The sequence below is a fragment of the Pyrgilauda ruficollis genome, unplaced genomic scaffold (assembly GCF_017590135.1).
Source record: "Pyrgilauda ruficollis isolate IOZ18807 unplaced genomic scaffold, ASM1759013v1 scaffold59, whole genome shotgun sequence".
NCBI classification, from domain to species: Eukaryota; Metazoa; Chordata; class Aves; order Passeriformes; family Passeridae; genus Pyrgilauda; species Pyrgilauda ruficollis.
The window spans coordinates 1,840,978-1,855,694 of NW_024527599.1; the positions used below are offsets into that span (position 1 = coordinate 1,840,978).

Genomic DNA, 14,717 nt, shown 5'->3' on the forward strand with positions numbered 1-14,717 from the left:
CTGCATCTGAAGCTCAGATTACCCAAGTCCAACTCTAGACTTAAACCTTGTTTTGCCACCCTAATAAAACTGCTCAAACCAAGCTGGTGGAAATCAACCCTTCCAGGGGAGCTTTGCAAGTTCTGCTGCCACATTCTCCATTCATTTTAGAACCTCTATTCACTTGAGACTTTTTTTTTTCTTTACACATAGTGTAGCTCTAATCCCACCCCCACCTTCTGGGAAGGTTCTAAAATACCCTGTGAGGTTAGGGTAGGGTTTGGGGTATGGCACAACCTCTGTCCCCTCCAAAAATCACACTGAAAATACAATTTTTGACAACAAAAACTGGGCAGCAAATACCTGCCTCAGCAAAAGCTGCTCTGCTGTTACCAGGCTGCTAGTGAAAATTATTAAGAGTCATCACAAAAATATAACTGCATGGCTAAATACAAGTAATATTGATATTTTTGCTTTTTCACGTCCTGTTTTGGAAAAAGAGGGGGGAAAAAATGGTTACATCAAAGCCAATTCCTCACTACTCAAAGCAGCTACACTGCATATTCTGTGATACTTCCTCAGAGGCCTCTGAATCTGAGCTAAGGTTTGCAAAAATTACCTCAATAAAGTGTTTTATTCAAATACTGTAAGAAGGAACTTAGAGTCTTCCTTATTTATACATATTTTTGATGATGTAACTACTGAACATAAGGAATATAAAAACTTCCACACTCTACAGTCTCTGCTGAAAGGTTAAAAGGAGTGGTTGGTCAGGCCCAGTGGAGTTATTACAGCTTAGAAAAAAATTATTATACGCCTTACTTGTGATATATGCATCAAGAGCAAGCACAATAGATGTATTTAAAATTCCTATTTAATATTTATTTGCAAAGTCAGGCCAGCCACATAACAATGCTTTCCCCCCCATCTTTCAAAATTAAAGCACAGTGATGTAAAATGCTGAGAAACAGAGGTTGAGAGCCAAAACACAGCTTTCCACAGCAGCCACTTGTCTGATGGAGCAAAGGTGACAAATAAAAGCATTTGAACTCTTAGCAGTGCCTGAGACATGCAGGCAAGAGACACTTAACCTCTCCATGTCTTGTCTCAGCTCTGAAATGGATATAAATTCCAGCCTGCATCAGACACGTGTGTGATAAATGAGCTAAGATATTGTGTAAAAGCACTACAAGCTACTACTAAAAAGCTGATTTAATCAGTGAAAAGGGCAGAATTCCAAGTGTTTAACTGAGGGGAAGGAGGAATTAATCTGTCCTGGCTACTATAAACTGACCAATTAACATCAGGTAGAACTAATTGGATACAGAAACAGCTCCAGAATCACAAAAGCTCCCTGCAAACCATCAGTGCCATTAGGAGGAGCAGCAAAAAGCTGATCTCTGTCCCAAAAGCCTGAAATGCTTCATTTGACTACGTGAAAATAAAGGATTTATTCTGGTTCACAGGTTCCCAGCACAAAACCCAAACCAGCCCAACCAAGGGAGAAAACCACCATGTATCAACAATGCTGAAAGTCAAAACAGGAAACAAAACATTGCATAAGCAGGAAGAGAAAACACAGGATAAAAAGGTCAGTCAAGGTGAAGGGTCAAGAACCTTTCTGCCTTTCAGCTCATCTGACTGAAGCACTGGTAATTTCCCCTAGAAATGGAAGCATCAAAATGCCCCAGTACTCTTTAAACACATCCCAAAATCTGAATTTTCAATGTCACTACATGGGTGAAAAGCAGCTTGCTAAGTCAGTGCCTTAAAAAACAAAATCCCACCAGCCCTGCACATCACAAGTACACAAAGCAAGCAATAATTTGCAACCATCAGCATAACATTGCATTTATTCTTTACTAAAAATAACCAAACCTGAATTCTAATAAAACTGACAACTTGCTCATCCTTCAGAAAGCAAGAAAAAAAAATCACCTGTCTCAAGTTCTTCCTCACTTCCAGCTCAGGTTTTTTCATAATTCTAATATTTTGATTTTTAAGTGACAATTTTTGAGGCTCAATATCAAACTCACAGGGCATATAATTCTCTAACCAGACAATTATCTTCCCTGTAATCACTCGCTCAATATTTCCCTTAGGAATCTTCATCCTAGTTATACATGGAAATTTTATTACTTTTTTCATTAGTCTTTATTGTGACTTAATGGCTGTGGTTATGAAGTTGTCAAGAACCAAAGCAATTACTAAAAAGCTTCAAAGAGGTAAAATGTGCAAGTGAAAGTAAAGTGTGTTTGGGAACAACCCCAAATTGGAGGAACCAACTGCAAAATACAATTGAGATAAATGAACCAGCTATGACTAAAAAGTCAACCTCCACACCCACACACCCTTGCTAAAAAGGAATCCATTTGGGAATATTTTGGGAGAAAACACAGACTAAAAATTCCTGCCTTCCCTAATGGAAAAATGAACCCACTCCTAAGGAATCTTTCATGACTGGAATATCAGAAATAGCACCACTCAGTTTTCACAGGACACCTCCATAAAGGCTTCACACATTACCAATAACAGGAATGTAAGGATAACAACACCATGGTTTGGGTATTTTTTAAAAAATCGAATTATTCAACCCAGCTGTATTTTTTTCCTCCCACCTATTCTTTGTTTTTGGTAGTTTTTGGTATCCCTGTGGATAAAGCTTTCTCTGGTTCTATCAGACCTTCCCCTAATGCATATCAAAGGTTTCACATCTCCTGTGCAGGGAGTGCAAGGAGATTTAGTCATTACAATAGGATTTGCCAATTTCTGTAACATGAATACTTAGCATTTATGTGATGCTTTTAATCTTCAAAGAGCTTACTCCTCACAGCTCCCATTCCCAAAAGAATGTCAGCATTCCCAGCCTGTTTTATCCCTCTCTATCTCCATCAGGGCACACTGATGTTTGGATTAATTCTCCCAGTAAGCCCAGTGTGGAGAGCAACTGGTACACAACAGCCAGTGAAGAAGAAATAATAATAATAATAATAATAATAATAATGAAGAAATAATCCTTCCACTATGTGAACATGGAAATCTTATTGGCCATATTTTAGATTCTCAGGAATTAAAGGAGCTCCCATCCATATGAGCCATGGGATAAACCTGAAAGAACCTAAAAATTCACAAAACCTTGCAGATCAGCAAAATCTATTTTACCATTTTTATAACTGCAAATTTAAGCACAATAAATTGTAATATTATATATTAGGGACAAAGGGATTCCTGTTATCAAGTAAAGAAATGGTGAACTCATTCTCCAGGAGCAATTCCTAGCCCTGGATCATCCCAGGATGTCACCTTTCCCATCCACAGGCCCCTGTCCTGTGCTGGCTGGGAAAAGGGGCAAAAGGGAGACAAGTTTTAAATGTTTTTTAAATTGTTTTAAATGGTTTTAAACAGAGCACACACCATTTTGAGCAGCAGCACTGAGAACCCTGAGCTACCCTCCAAGAGATAACATGGACTAAAAATTAATCAGGAGTGTGGGATGCCCATGTTCCCCCGAGTTCCCAATATTTGCTCTCCCTTCCCACTGCTGTTTTCCTCTGATGCACCTTCAGAGTTCTGCTTTGCCCATGATTTCCCAGGTGAATGCTTTAGCTTTCAATCTTTCCAGCATTTAGAATTAATGTTTAGTCCTGTTTAGATTAGAAACCAAACTCTGCTTTTTTGAGCTGTCCCTTCATCAGTTTTCCTGGCAAGCACACTGAAAGTTTGTGTTGTTATAGGTGAGCAGAGCAGCTTCTGTCACAATTCAAAAAAGCTGCTTCTGCTTTATTACCACCATGAAAATGATCGAGACATTTATGCTTGTTAAGATTCACAAAATTACAATATAAAACTCATTTCCAAGAAATAAACACCCTGCTAAAATGAAAAGCAAGTGCCAACTATGTAAATGCAAACACCACATAAGGACCGTGCTACAAAATAAATTGAAATATAACAAATATTTCACATCCTGTCTCCCAACAGTGCCAAAGATACTAAACACAACTGTAATATGAATTGTTCTTTAAATAAAAAATTATAGTCTAAGCCTGAAAGTTAAACAGAAGCTACAACTTCTACATAGGAAGGCAGAGCTTCCCTTCACCTTCAGTGAGGATGAGAGGCAAGGAAGGAGTTCTAATTTGGGATTTCTGGCATTGTTTTGATCAAATATTCACTCCACTGCTGGCCTCTGGCAGCTAAAAGAGCCAACTCTAGTAAAGCACAGTACTTACATGCTATGACACGAATAATAAAAGATTCAGATAATATTTATACATTGCTACATCTTAATTTCTGAAGTCAGAGGGAAAAATATGACTCACTAGCAAGTCAAGTGCTCTGGCACAAACAGTCCACACGTGTGTATTCACAGGGCCAAGAAAAGGCTCTCTGCTTCCAGCCCTCCTATTCCCAACTCTTGGGGACACATCTGTCTAAAATATCATCTCAAACTCAGCTGTAAAGGGAATATTTTAGTGTCAGGTCCCAAATTTCTGTCTCCTGTTGCACTGTTACAAACACATAATGACAACCTGTGACAGGCTGAAAAACACCAGCACAATCACAAACACAGACACTGGACTAGGGAGTGAAGAAATAAAATAAAAACCACCACGTGCTTAGTTCTGGGACCCCATTACATGGTTGGTAGAACACCAAGAACTGAATCAGAGCTTTATTTTTTAACAGACAATAGCTAACAATTAGCATTAGTATTTCCAAGCTCCATCCCCACTGCTGCACCTCCTGTTAAGAGAATCCTCAATTAACATCCCAGGATTCACACTTAGGATTACCCTGAAAGATGCCATGCTACTTTTACATTAGAGAATTCCTCACTGCAGATATTCAGCATTAGCTGTACATTACTCCTAAGGGAAGGATGAAACAGCACATTCAGATGGAGAGCAGCTCCCAGTCTCCAGTGCCACTGAGCAGCAAGGATGGGTGGGATGGCTCCAGCTGCAGAGATTGCTGTGAACACCCTGCCCAGTGCTCCACAGAAGCAGAAAAGGTGTCAGAATGGCTTCTCACCAAAGAGCCCCAGTGCCTGAACAGAGGCAGCAGCTGGGATCTCTCCCTGAATCCCTGGAGAGACTCACAAGATATCCTCAAGGACATTACAGTCTCTATTAGCAGCAGTATATTTGCATAATAAATTATGAACATTTTATGATTTTATATTTATCAAGTATTTTCTGTTCTGCTTTTTAACCTCTATCCCTGTAACACTGTGGCCTCTGCAGATATTTATCCTGTGTTCTGCACTGGAATTAGTGCATGTTGTGGTTTCTTCCTGCTCTGCCCTATCAACACTGCAACCTACTCATTATTTAAAAAATAACATTAGTTCTCACAACACATTTACACCACAATTCTTTAACCAAGGTGATCAGAAGACAATGCTAAATAGCAGACAACAAAAAAAGTGGGGAATTGGCTAATGCCAAAAAGATCAATTCTAATTCTTTAGGCAAAGACAAATTATGTTGTTAGCTGCAGGATTGGAAAACAGGGACCAAAAAGTTCTGACATTACTGATAACAACCCTCCCTGAGATCCTGGCACAGCACAGACCAGGCTGCTCTGACTGCTCCAACTGCTGCTCATTCATCCTAAAGCACTCCTGTTTCAGCTGTACAAAGTGCAAATCCATTTTTTCAATTTTTAAACTGAAATCCAGGATTTAACTGTATCACATCACGAGGGAAAACGTGCTAGAAATCTTGACAAGACTAGGAAATTTCCAGAGTAAGATTTTGCTTCTGGATAACACCTAACAGCTAGAAACAGGGATTGAAAAGAAGTGCTTCTTCAGCCCAAAATACATTCATGATGCCACATTCAAGTTCATTTTTAGAACAAATTCAATCTGCAAAACTCAAGTTCTCATAATTACTATCCCAATACTTTCAGTTCTTTTTCCCCCACATCCACAGACTTATTCAATCTGGTACTTCCTGTTCTGTTTAGGGCTCTGTGTTTCTTCCACTTTTTTATTTCATTCAAAGTCTCGGAGTTTTAAAAGAACAAATTTTGCAAACTAATGGAGTGAAATTAAGCATCTGAAACAATTCCAGCATCTGAAGGGAGCTTACAAGGAAGCTGGAGAAGGAAGGGCTCTTCAGCAGGAACTGTAGTAGTAGCAATGGGTTCCAACTGGAAGAGGGCAAGCTTAAATGAGATAGAAATTCCTGTTGAAATATTTCAGCTCAGGAATCTGTCACAAACCCTGAGCACTGCCATTGTCACCAGATTTGAGATAAGGAACATCCATTCAAACACAAAAGAAACATAAGCATCCATTCTATATTAAACACTTAACATGAAATTAAACTGTGAGTGGATGACAACTGAAAGACCAGCTAACAAAAGGAGAGACACAATGTGAATAAAATCACTGGTTTTGAGGAAGAATTCCAAAGGGCTTGTAGTAGGTTTTATTTTCAAAGGATGAAGCCTACATTTTTATACAGAATACAATTCTCTCTTAGTCTGGCCCAGTGACATTGCCTCTCATAGCTTGTGGGCCCAATTCAGACTCTAAACTAAGTGAAACAGCTTCAAAGGATTTGGATATTTTAAAAAACAAATCGCCAAAAGAAATGTTAGAGATTCCTTTTGCCTTTGTAGCTGCTGCTGGAAGCAGTGGCTGGCTCAGAGCAGCTGCCCCTGCCCAGCCCTGTGGCTGCAGAGGCTGAGCAGGAGGAAGTCAGAGCTCTTGAAGGTACAGACTGTCTCAGTGACTATTTAAAACCACTCCAAAAGTCCGAACCGCAGGGTCTGACAAAGCCAGACATCCTTTCTGCCCATCTCAGCCTGCCCAGAGTTGAGGGAGGGCTGGCCCTGCTGGTTTTTCAGAAGCATCCCTGTCCCAGGAACTCCTCTCTGCAAAGGTGGGCACTTCATTAACACCACCATTAATGCCTGGCTTTGCCCCAAACACACCCCATGGAAGCACAGGTCACCTCAAAATCACATTTCCGTGGCATGGGAGAGGATTGTCCTAGGCTGTGAGAGGTTAAAAGGAGGATTTTTTTATTGGAGATCAGGGCATGTTGCTGCATCTGCCAGGTCACCCCACCTGTGACAGCTGAGCACGCCAGGGGAGGCAGTGATTCAGTGAGGAGCTATTCCAGGGCTTGCACCAGTCCCACCTTAAATAACATTTATATGGGAAATAAACCCTGGCCACTACAAACTGCCTGGTTAGCCCTTGTCCAAACCCTTCTCAGACAGCTCCTTTTATTCAACACCAAATAAAGGCCCTGTTGCAAATGTTACCATTTGTTTATAAGAAAAATGGTTTTATTAAATTTTTAGATTATTAAACCGAGAGTCTCACATCTAAGGCTTAGGCACATGCCAGTAATACACTAAAATAACTAAGGAATTTCCTTTCATTCTAATGAATCAATTAATAGGCTACATAGAAAAATTCTGATTGATTATAACTTGCATCAGTTTTTAAGCAGATTTGGTGAATTACTACAAAAACCCACACGCAGACACATTTAGTGCCAAGCCAAGATCTGAACTCAGTTTACAGCCATTAAAAATCAGAAATGCAGAAGTGATTTTACATCAGTTTAATAAAGCAGCATTTCAAAGTGATGCATTTTCCAAATAAGCCCCACCTGCAGGGACCATGTCAGCCCTGCTCAGCTGTAAATATAACCCCATAAAAATCCCCATTTCTCAGAGGTGTTCAAATTCATTATATAAAAAAAAGAAATGAAAACTACTATTAGACAGCTCAGCTGCAAACATTAAAGCTACACAGCCTATGAGATATGGAGTCATCACTAATAAAGGTAAGGTGTCCCTGAAGAAATCACAAAAGAAAATGTGCATTAGGATTTTGCCACTTTTTTTAGGCAAGCAGGGAATTTTATTCTTGTAAGTGCCAGCAATAATCCAGCATTCAAAGTTTGGTGAATTAGGCCCTTTCAAACTCCTAGGCAGAATCTACCTTAATGGATTTTTCTTCTACATTCATCTTTGCCCAAAGGCTTCATTGTCTCATTATGTAAATGACCTTTTCATATGAAAATTAAATGTTAAAGATGCTTTTTGTAGTTCTTCAATACTGCAAATATCACATGGACATTCACAATAATTCAGACTAAGTACAACTTATAGAAAAAGCACCTGCTTCAAGGAATGGAACAAATTAAGAAATAACTTGTTTTTAAATGACTAAGAATTGAAAGTCTTAATTAGAATTAACCCACAGAACTTTCTTTTCTATGCAGAAACTCAAACTAGGAAACCATCAGGCCAAGAGGAGCCCTGAAGGAGGCCCTAAAACCCCAGCTGGGCAGGTCTGCTTTACACCAGGCTTGGAAATAACCAAAGTCAGTGGACAGAGACAACTCTGCTGTTTGAAAATGCCACACTTGTCCTACCCTTCCTCCATCAGCTTTCTGTATGCTCACAGTATTTACAACTTCTTCTTGGACCAGAACAGAGCAGGATTATTTTAATAATAATTAATAACTAAGTCATGGAGATGTCATAAGAGCTCTGCACTCATTAGACCTCCCATACAGCAAATGATTTATAGCAATGTATGACTTCACAACCCAACAAAAATACACTCAATTTTCAGAAGATAGTGACACTTTTGGAATGACAGATATTAGTAACATCTGGGTTTTTAAATACAGAAAAATCCTACCCAGTCCTACCTCAAAGCAGGAGTCATACAATAATCCTAATTTAGAGAACTCAATAGACACTTCATGCCTCACCTCATCACATTACTTGGTAATGCTATGTTCTTTTTCATTCTCACAGGCTTGTCATCCCCTCTGATGCCCATTCTTTGAATCTGATTTCATTTTCTTGAGTACTAAAGAACTGAATGCCTTACTTATTTTATGAAAGGAGACAGTGGGCCGAGTTCCCTCGAGCACAGCAAAGGGGTGAGGGTTGTTTTACTCATTCTGCCACAGTGCCAGCAGCCAGAAAGCCTGAAACTGTTACAAGTCAAGTAAACAGGATTCAAAGTAGTCCCCTCTTATTTTTTTTCTTTCACATTTCATTAGAGATGCTTCATCTCACGCTGAACAACTTCCTAGTTTCTATTTTTGTCCTTTTTTTTTTTTTTTCCTCTGTAGGACACAGTCAGGTACATTTAGGGCTTCATCAAAACAAGACTTCACAAAATTCAAGCTGAAATATTTTATGGAATCTATCAGGTTGGAAAGTATCTCAGGAGGTCACTTGGTTCACCCTTGTGCTTGAAAGTGGGTCAAGGCTGAACTCAAACCAGCTTCCAGAGGGTTTTGTCCAGGCAGAGCTTGGAAATCTCTAAGGATGAAAGTTCAACAACTTTCTCTGGGCATGTAGATTTTAAAAAAAACCCTGGTGTAACAGGAGGAAAGACTAGAAACTGATTAGAACCGATGTCATTGATTAAAACCCAAGAAATAAAGCTCAGGTTTATGACCTGGGAGATACATAGGCATATAATCTATAATCCAAACAAATGTTTTGAGAACTCAGTTTCAGACTACATCAAGATAAGAAAACGTATTACATATAGAATAGCCTGACAGTGGTCTTTTCACTTATATCAAGATATTTAACACTCAAAATGAGGATTTGTTCAGCTTATCCTGTGCCCTCCAGCCCCATGGCTGGAATGATATCTATTTAAACTCCCCTGGCAGCTTTCCTGACTGCTTTGATTGGAATCTCCAGTAACATGCTGACAGGACAGAACTGCAGCTAATATTGTGAGCTTGCTCCTATTTAGAGACATGATTCACCTGAGGAGTGAGAAACCAGAGGATTCCCAACATTTACTGAGTCATAATTCAACTTTTTGAGGTTTTTTTCCTTTAAGATGATCAACTTTTTCTTATTTATGAAACACCTATGTTCTTAAATCCTCTTTTCTCAAACTTGCATCACTCTCTGCACATTCAACACTTGTGCAATCACCAAGTTTCTGCCGTGCTTGGGAACCATCTAAGAATTACTAAAAACCTACTAAAAGGATGCAATCAGCTCCCACAGAACCACAGCACTTGCAGCAGCCTAAGCAGGAGGCAATATTTGCCCCTAATTTGTAAGTTTTCAACTGGTATTTCATAAAAAGCCTCTAAAGACCTCAAAAGGTATCTCAGGAAAGGAAATTTACCGTTAGCTGGCTGAAATTTACTCCACCAATGTTCCTCATTTCCAACAGGAAATAACTTGGGGAGTCCTAAACAAGAGGCAGAAACCCCCTGAGTTCACTTCCCTAAACTTGGAACCTGAGGAAAAGGAGAAAGTGGTGGCTGCAATTTAGCACCTGAAGAATTACAGACTACAAACCAACTCTCTTCCAACAGATCAGCCATAGGGAGAAGGATTTGGGAGCGCTGCTGGGTGAGAGGTTGGACATGCCCTGTGTCCTGGGCTGACCCCACAGCGTGGGCAGCAGGAAATGGGGGATTCTGCTCTCTGGGATCCCACCTGCAGAGCTGCCCCCAGCCCTGAGGGGCAATCCAGAAGGACCTGGAGCTGCTGGAGGCTGTCCAGATGATCAGAGGGATGGAGCAGCTCTGCTGGGAGGAAAGGGTGAGGGAATTGGGATGGTTCAGCCTGGAGAAGAGATTTGGGGTGACCTAATTGCAGCCCTCCAGTACCCGAAGGAGCTGACAGGAAACACAGGGAGAGACTTTTTACAAGGGCCTGGCGTGCCAGGACAAGGGGAATGGCTTCACACTGACAGAGAGTGGATTAGATTGGATATTAGGAGAAATTCCTCCCTGTGAGGGTGGTGAGGGTGGCACAGGCTGCTCAGAGAAGTGTCCAAGGCCAGGTTGGAGCATGGACACCAGGAGGTGTCCATGGCAGGGGGGTGGAACAAGATGATCTCTGAGGTCCCTTCCAACCCAAACCAGTCCGTGATTCTAAGGAGCATCTTCTCATCAGTTCATGGAAGTTTCAGCAGAATTCCCCCAGTCACTCCTGCCTTTGAAATACATGTTCAGCAGAGACTGCTGAGGTGCCCTCCCAAAACAAGCACCACAGCTGAATGCCGGAGTTGTGAAATAATTACTGCTCTGTGAATTTGAGCAGCCACTTGCAGCTCTGCAGCTTTATAAACAGGAAGTGTGAAGCTCTGCATTCATACCTGCTTTCATCATATGACAGAGCCCTGAAGCCATCAAATACTGGCTGACATAACAAGCCTCGCTGTAGAATCTAGACTGTCTCCACAGTGGATTCTATTCATTCTGATAGCTAAAAAAAAAGCTATCAGAGAGACACTTCTAGGCATTTTCACCACATGCCTCTGAAACTCAAGGCTCAGAAAAGCACAGGTTTGTACTCTTAGAAAATAACATATCCCCAAGAACCTTCACCTCTCTATCATGGTCAAGCTCTGGTTTTCAGCTGTGAGAGAAAATAAAGCAGAACACTCTCCTTCATGGAATACAGAAAGAAAAGAATAAACTACTAAAATGGTTCCCTGACTGTTTTTCCTGAAAAGATGTCTGGGATTTAAAAAGTTAATTTCATAATCTGGAGTAATAAAAAGCAGTTTTCCATGGGCTGAAGGGCTGAGTCCGTGGATTTGTCACCAGGCTGAGATCGACAGCCTCAACTAGATGATGATATATTTGCACAAGTTTTCCATCATCCTCTTGTCAGATTTATGACATCTGTACGCTTGAGGATGTTAATGATCAGACACCAGATATATTTGCCTTGATTTAAATAAAACAAATGTAGCTATTTTTCAAATTCAATCAAGACACAAAAGGTCATTAGCAAGATTTATCCTCTGCCCATCACACATTAGTCATTACTGGCACACACTCACCATCCTCCTTGTGGGTTAGAGAGGGTTTTTGTTACTTTGGTGCTCTCAACTTGGTACCATCTCAGAGACACAAAACCAGGGAAGAAAACAGCCTTAAAAACCACCATGCCATGAACTCTCCAGAGGCAAAACCTGTGGAATTGATACACCTGCAAGTTTTGCCTTGCTGTTGGCTGGCATTTTAACTGCATGTGCATTTTCCAACAACAGCACTGTTTCTGTGCTTACATTTTGCTCTTTTTCTCAGAGATCACTGAGCACAGGACCAAACACAATTAAATGGATTTATCAGCAGTCACTCACTTCTCCAAATTCTATGCTCACTGACCATGCTGATGTTGTGGCAGTCCCCCTTCTTCCACCCTGCACTCATGAAACAAAAATCACACCTTGCTTTGAGCAGAAGGAAAACTCTGCCTTCCTCTCTGGCCCAAATTTGACAGATCCATGATCATGCACCAACATTTCTTTTAAGTGGTTCCCTGACTCAATATTTAGCATAGATAATTTAGCTGAGAATGGCCTGAATTACACCTGCTCTAAGTAGCATTCACAGAAACTTTTACTACAGATTCTACAGTTTCATAATTCACAAGTACTTACATAAATTTATACTCAGTCTACGATTATCCTCTCAAAGCTACTGAAGAACACATTAACAGCCACTGGAAAATAGAATCCATAAGGATCTGAAATCAACTGGCCACCAATACCACACAGGAATGTCTTTCCTAGAATTCTGATTAAAATATTCCATATACAACACAGGACTGTGCAGGAGCTGCTGTAATGATACAGGAGCTAACACAATAGTGATAAAAGGTTTTTTTAAATAATGTTTTATTGGCCCAAAGCCAGCCCTTTGAAGAACTGGGTGTCAAGACTGGCAGCAGGAGAACTAAAAGGTAAGACAGGTTTTAGAGCACCATCTCCTTGGCAAGGCCAGAGCACCCAGCCAGCCTGATGGACACAGTGGCAGGAGAGGAATGGGAAATCAGAGACAAACGTTGGAAAATCCACCAAAACAGAACACTGGCTGACTTGCAGCACTGCCCTAAGCAGAAAATTGCTGTTGGAGCTTAAGTCTAAGAAAAAAGCAACAAGCTCAAGAGCCACAGTACCACTTCATGCCACCACAAATTCAGTTTGATAAAATAACTGACAATTTTATGCTCAGTTTGGAACAAAGCACTTCTGACTTCACCTCTAATGACCTGCCCAAGGATTTCATCTCCTCACAAAGAATCCATCCTCGGAAGGAGGTCTGTGGGGTCAGGAATAGCTCTCCTCACTTCCCATCTCATACCTTTTCCACAGCAACACCACTTTGTGCCTCTGGCTACTATAAATAAGATGACCACAATTGGCAAAATTCATAAAAAGAGATGTTTAAAATAGCACCCCTTGCTTTCCACTGCCAGGCTGCACAGGCAGACACAGATCTCAGGGAGGCTGGTGAGGCTCCTGTGACCTGCACTGGTGGACACAGGACAACTTCACCGTGCCCATCCACAGGGCCACGTCACCACAGCAGAGTCAGCTGCCTGTGCCAAGGAAAAAAAGAGGAAAATAAAACAGCAGGACTGTCTCCTGTTCAAGGGTGGAAAAGGCCCTCAGCACCAGGCCGCTCTGGCACTTTCATCTCCTCGAACAGAAGTTATATTTTAGCTACAGTTATTTATATTGTGAGCCTTTAACCACAACTCCCCTCAACTTCACAACCTTTGGTTACTACCAAAATGGAATTGTAATAAATGAAACTGCTTAAAAGTCAGCCTGATTTTCTGAAGCAGCATTTTTTTCCCAGATAGTCTGAACAACTGAAATTCAAACTGGTGACTCAAAAATACAATCACAGCATTCTGAATGATTACCACAAGTACAGGTAACCACTACTGATTACTCATAAAGAATTCCCAGCAGAAAAATCTGTACAAATACCACCTAATACAAAACTTTCTCACCATTTAAGAACGAGGAAACAGTGTTAGAGAAGGTGGATCTAATTGGAGATAAATATATTTGTTTTGTTTTTTTTTTTAACCTTTACGTTTATCCATTATCTCTGTTTGTGTCCACAGAAATGCCACAAGTACCAGCAAGGTTCTGTGGAAGCAGGAATGGTCTAACAAATAATGTTTTGATAACTGGCCTGTTTTATACATACAGTGATTCACTGGTTAAGTAAACAACAAAGTTATTTAGCAAAACATCAATTTATAACAGAGTGCCTAAAACAACCTTTCTGGTCTCCTACAGAGAAACAGTATTGAAGGTCTCATATAGAGAAGAAAAACATCCAGAAAAGCAACAAAGAAAAGTATTATGTTCACTGTGCAGAAATAGTTTCTTATTAAGAAGAAATTATCAATTATGAAGCATCAAGATCAACTGCCTTGATTTTGAAGCAATGTAAGAGTTTAAATCTAACTTTAAAATTCAAAACACTTGGTTTTTTTTCTTTAGGGACTCTGGAATATACATCGTGACCAAATGACTGTGTTCTCCACCAAACAGCTTATTTCAAACACTTCCTGATATATTTAACTTCACACCTCAACCAAGCTGCATTTATAACTCCAGCTCTTCTAAAAATACGTGCACCAGAGCTTTCAAAGACTTCCTATACTTTCACTAGCAGTGAAAATCCTTCAGGGCTGTTATGTTTAAAATCTGTAACAAGTGACTTTGAATCATACGTTTGTTTCTCCTGCTTGACACTACGTTGCTCCATTTCCTATCTGACATGGCATCCCTCAGAGGCTCCACCAGAAAAAAAAAAAAATAGAAAATATTTAACAAAACCCCCCCCTTTCACGTCAGTTTGTTTCTTTTTCAGTTAACACCCAGTGGTTCCTCCCAGTTCTCCCTTATCACTCCTGACATGCCTCTCACATGCGAGCAGGAATAAAAA

At 40.4% G+C, this 14,717-nt stretch overlaps 1 protein-coding gene across 3 annotated transcripts in view; it reads right to left on the reverse strand.

Moving 5' to 3' along the window:
• USP32 (ubiquitin specific peptidase 32) overlaps positions 1 to 14,717 on the reverse strand; it is a 62,656-nt gene that overhangs the window by 47,177 nt on the left and 762 nt on the right. The window lies entirely within an intron of this gene.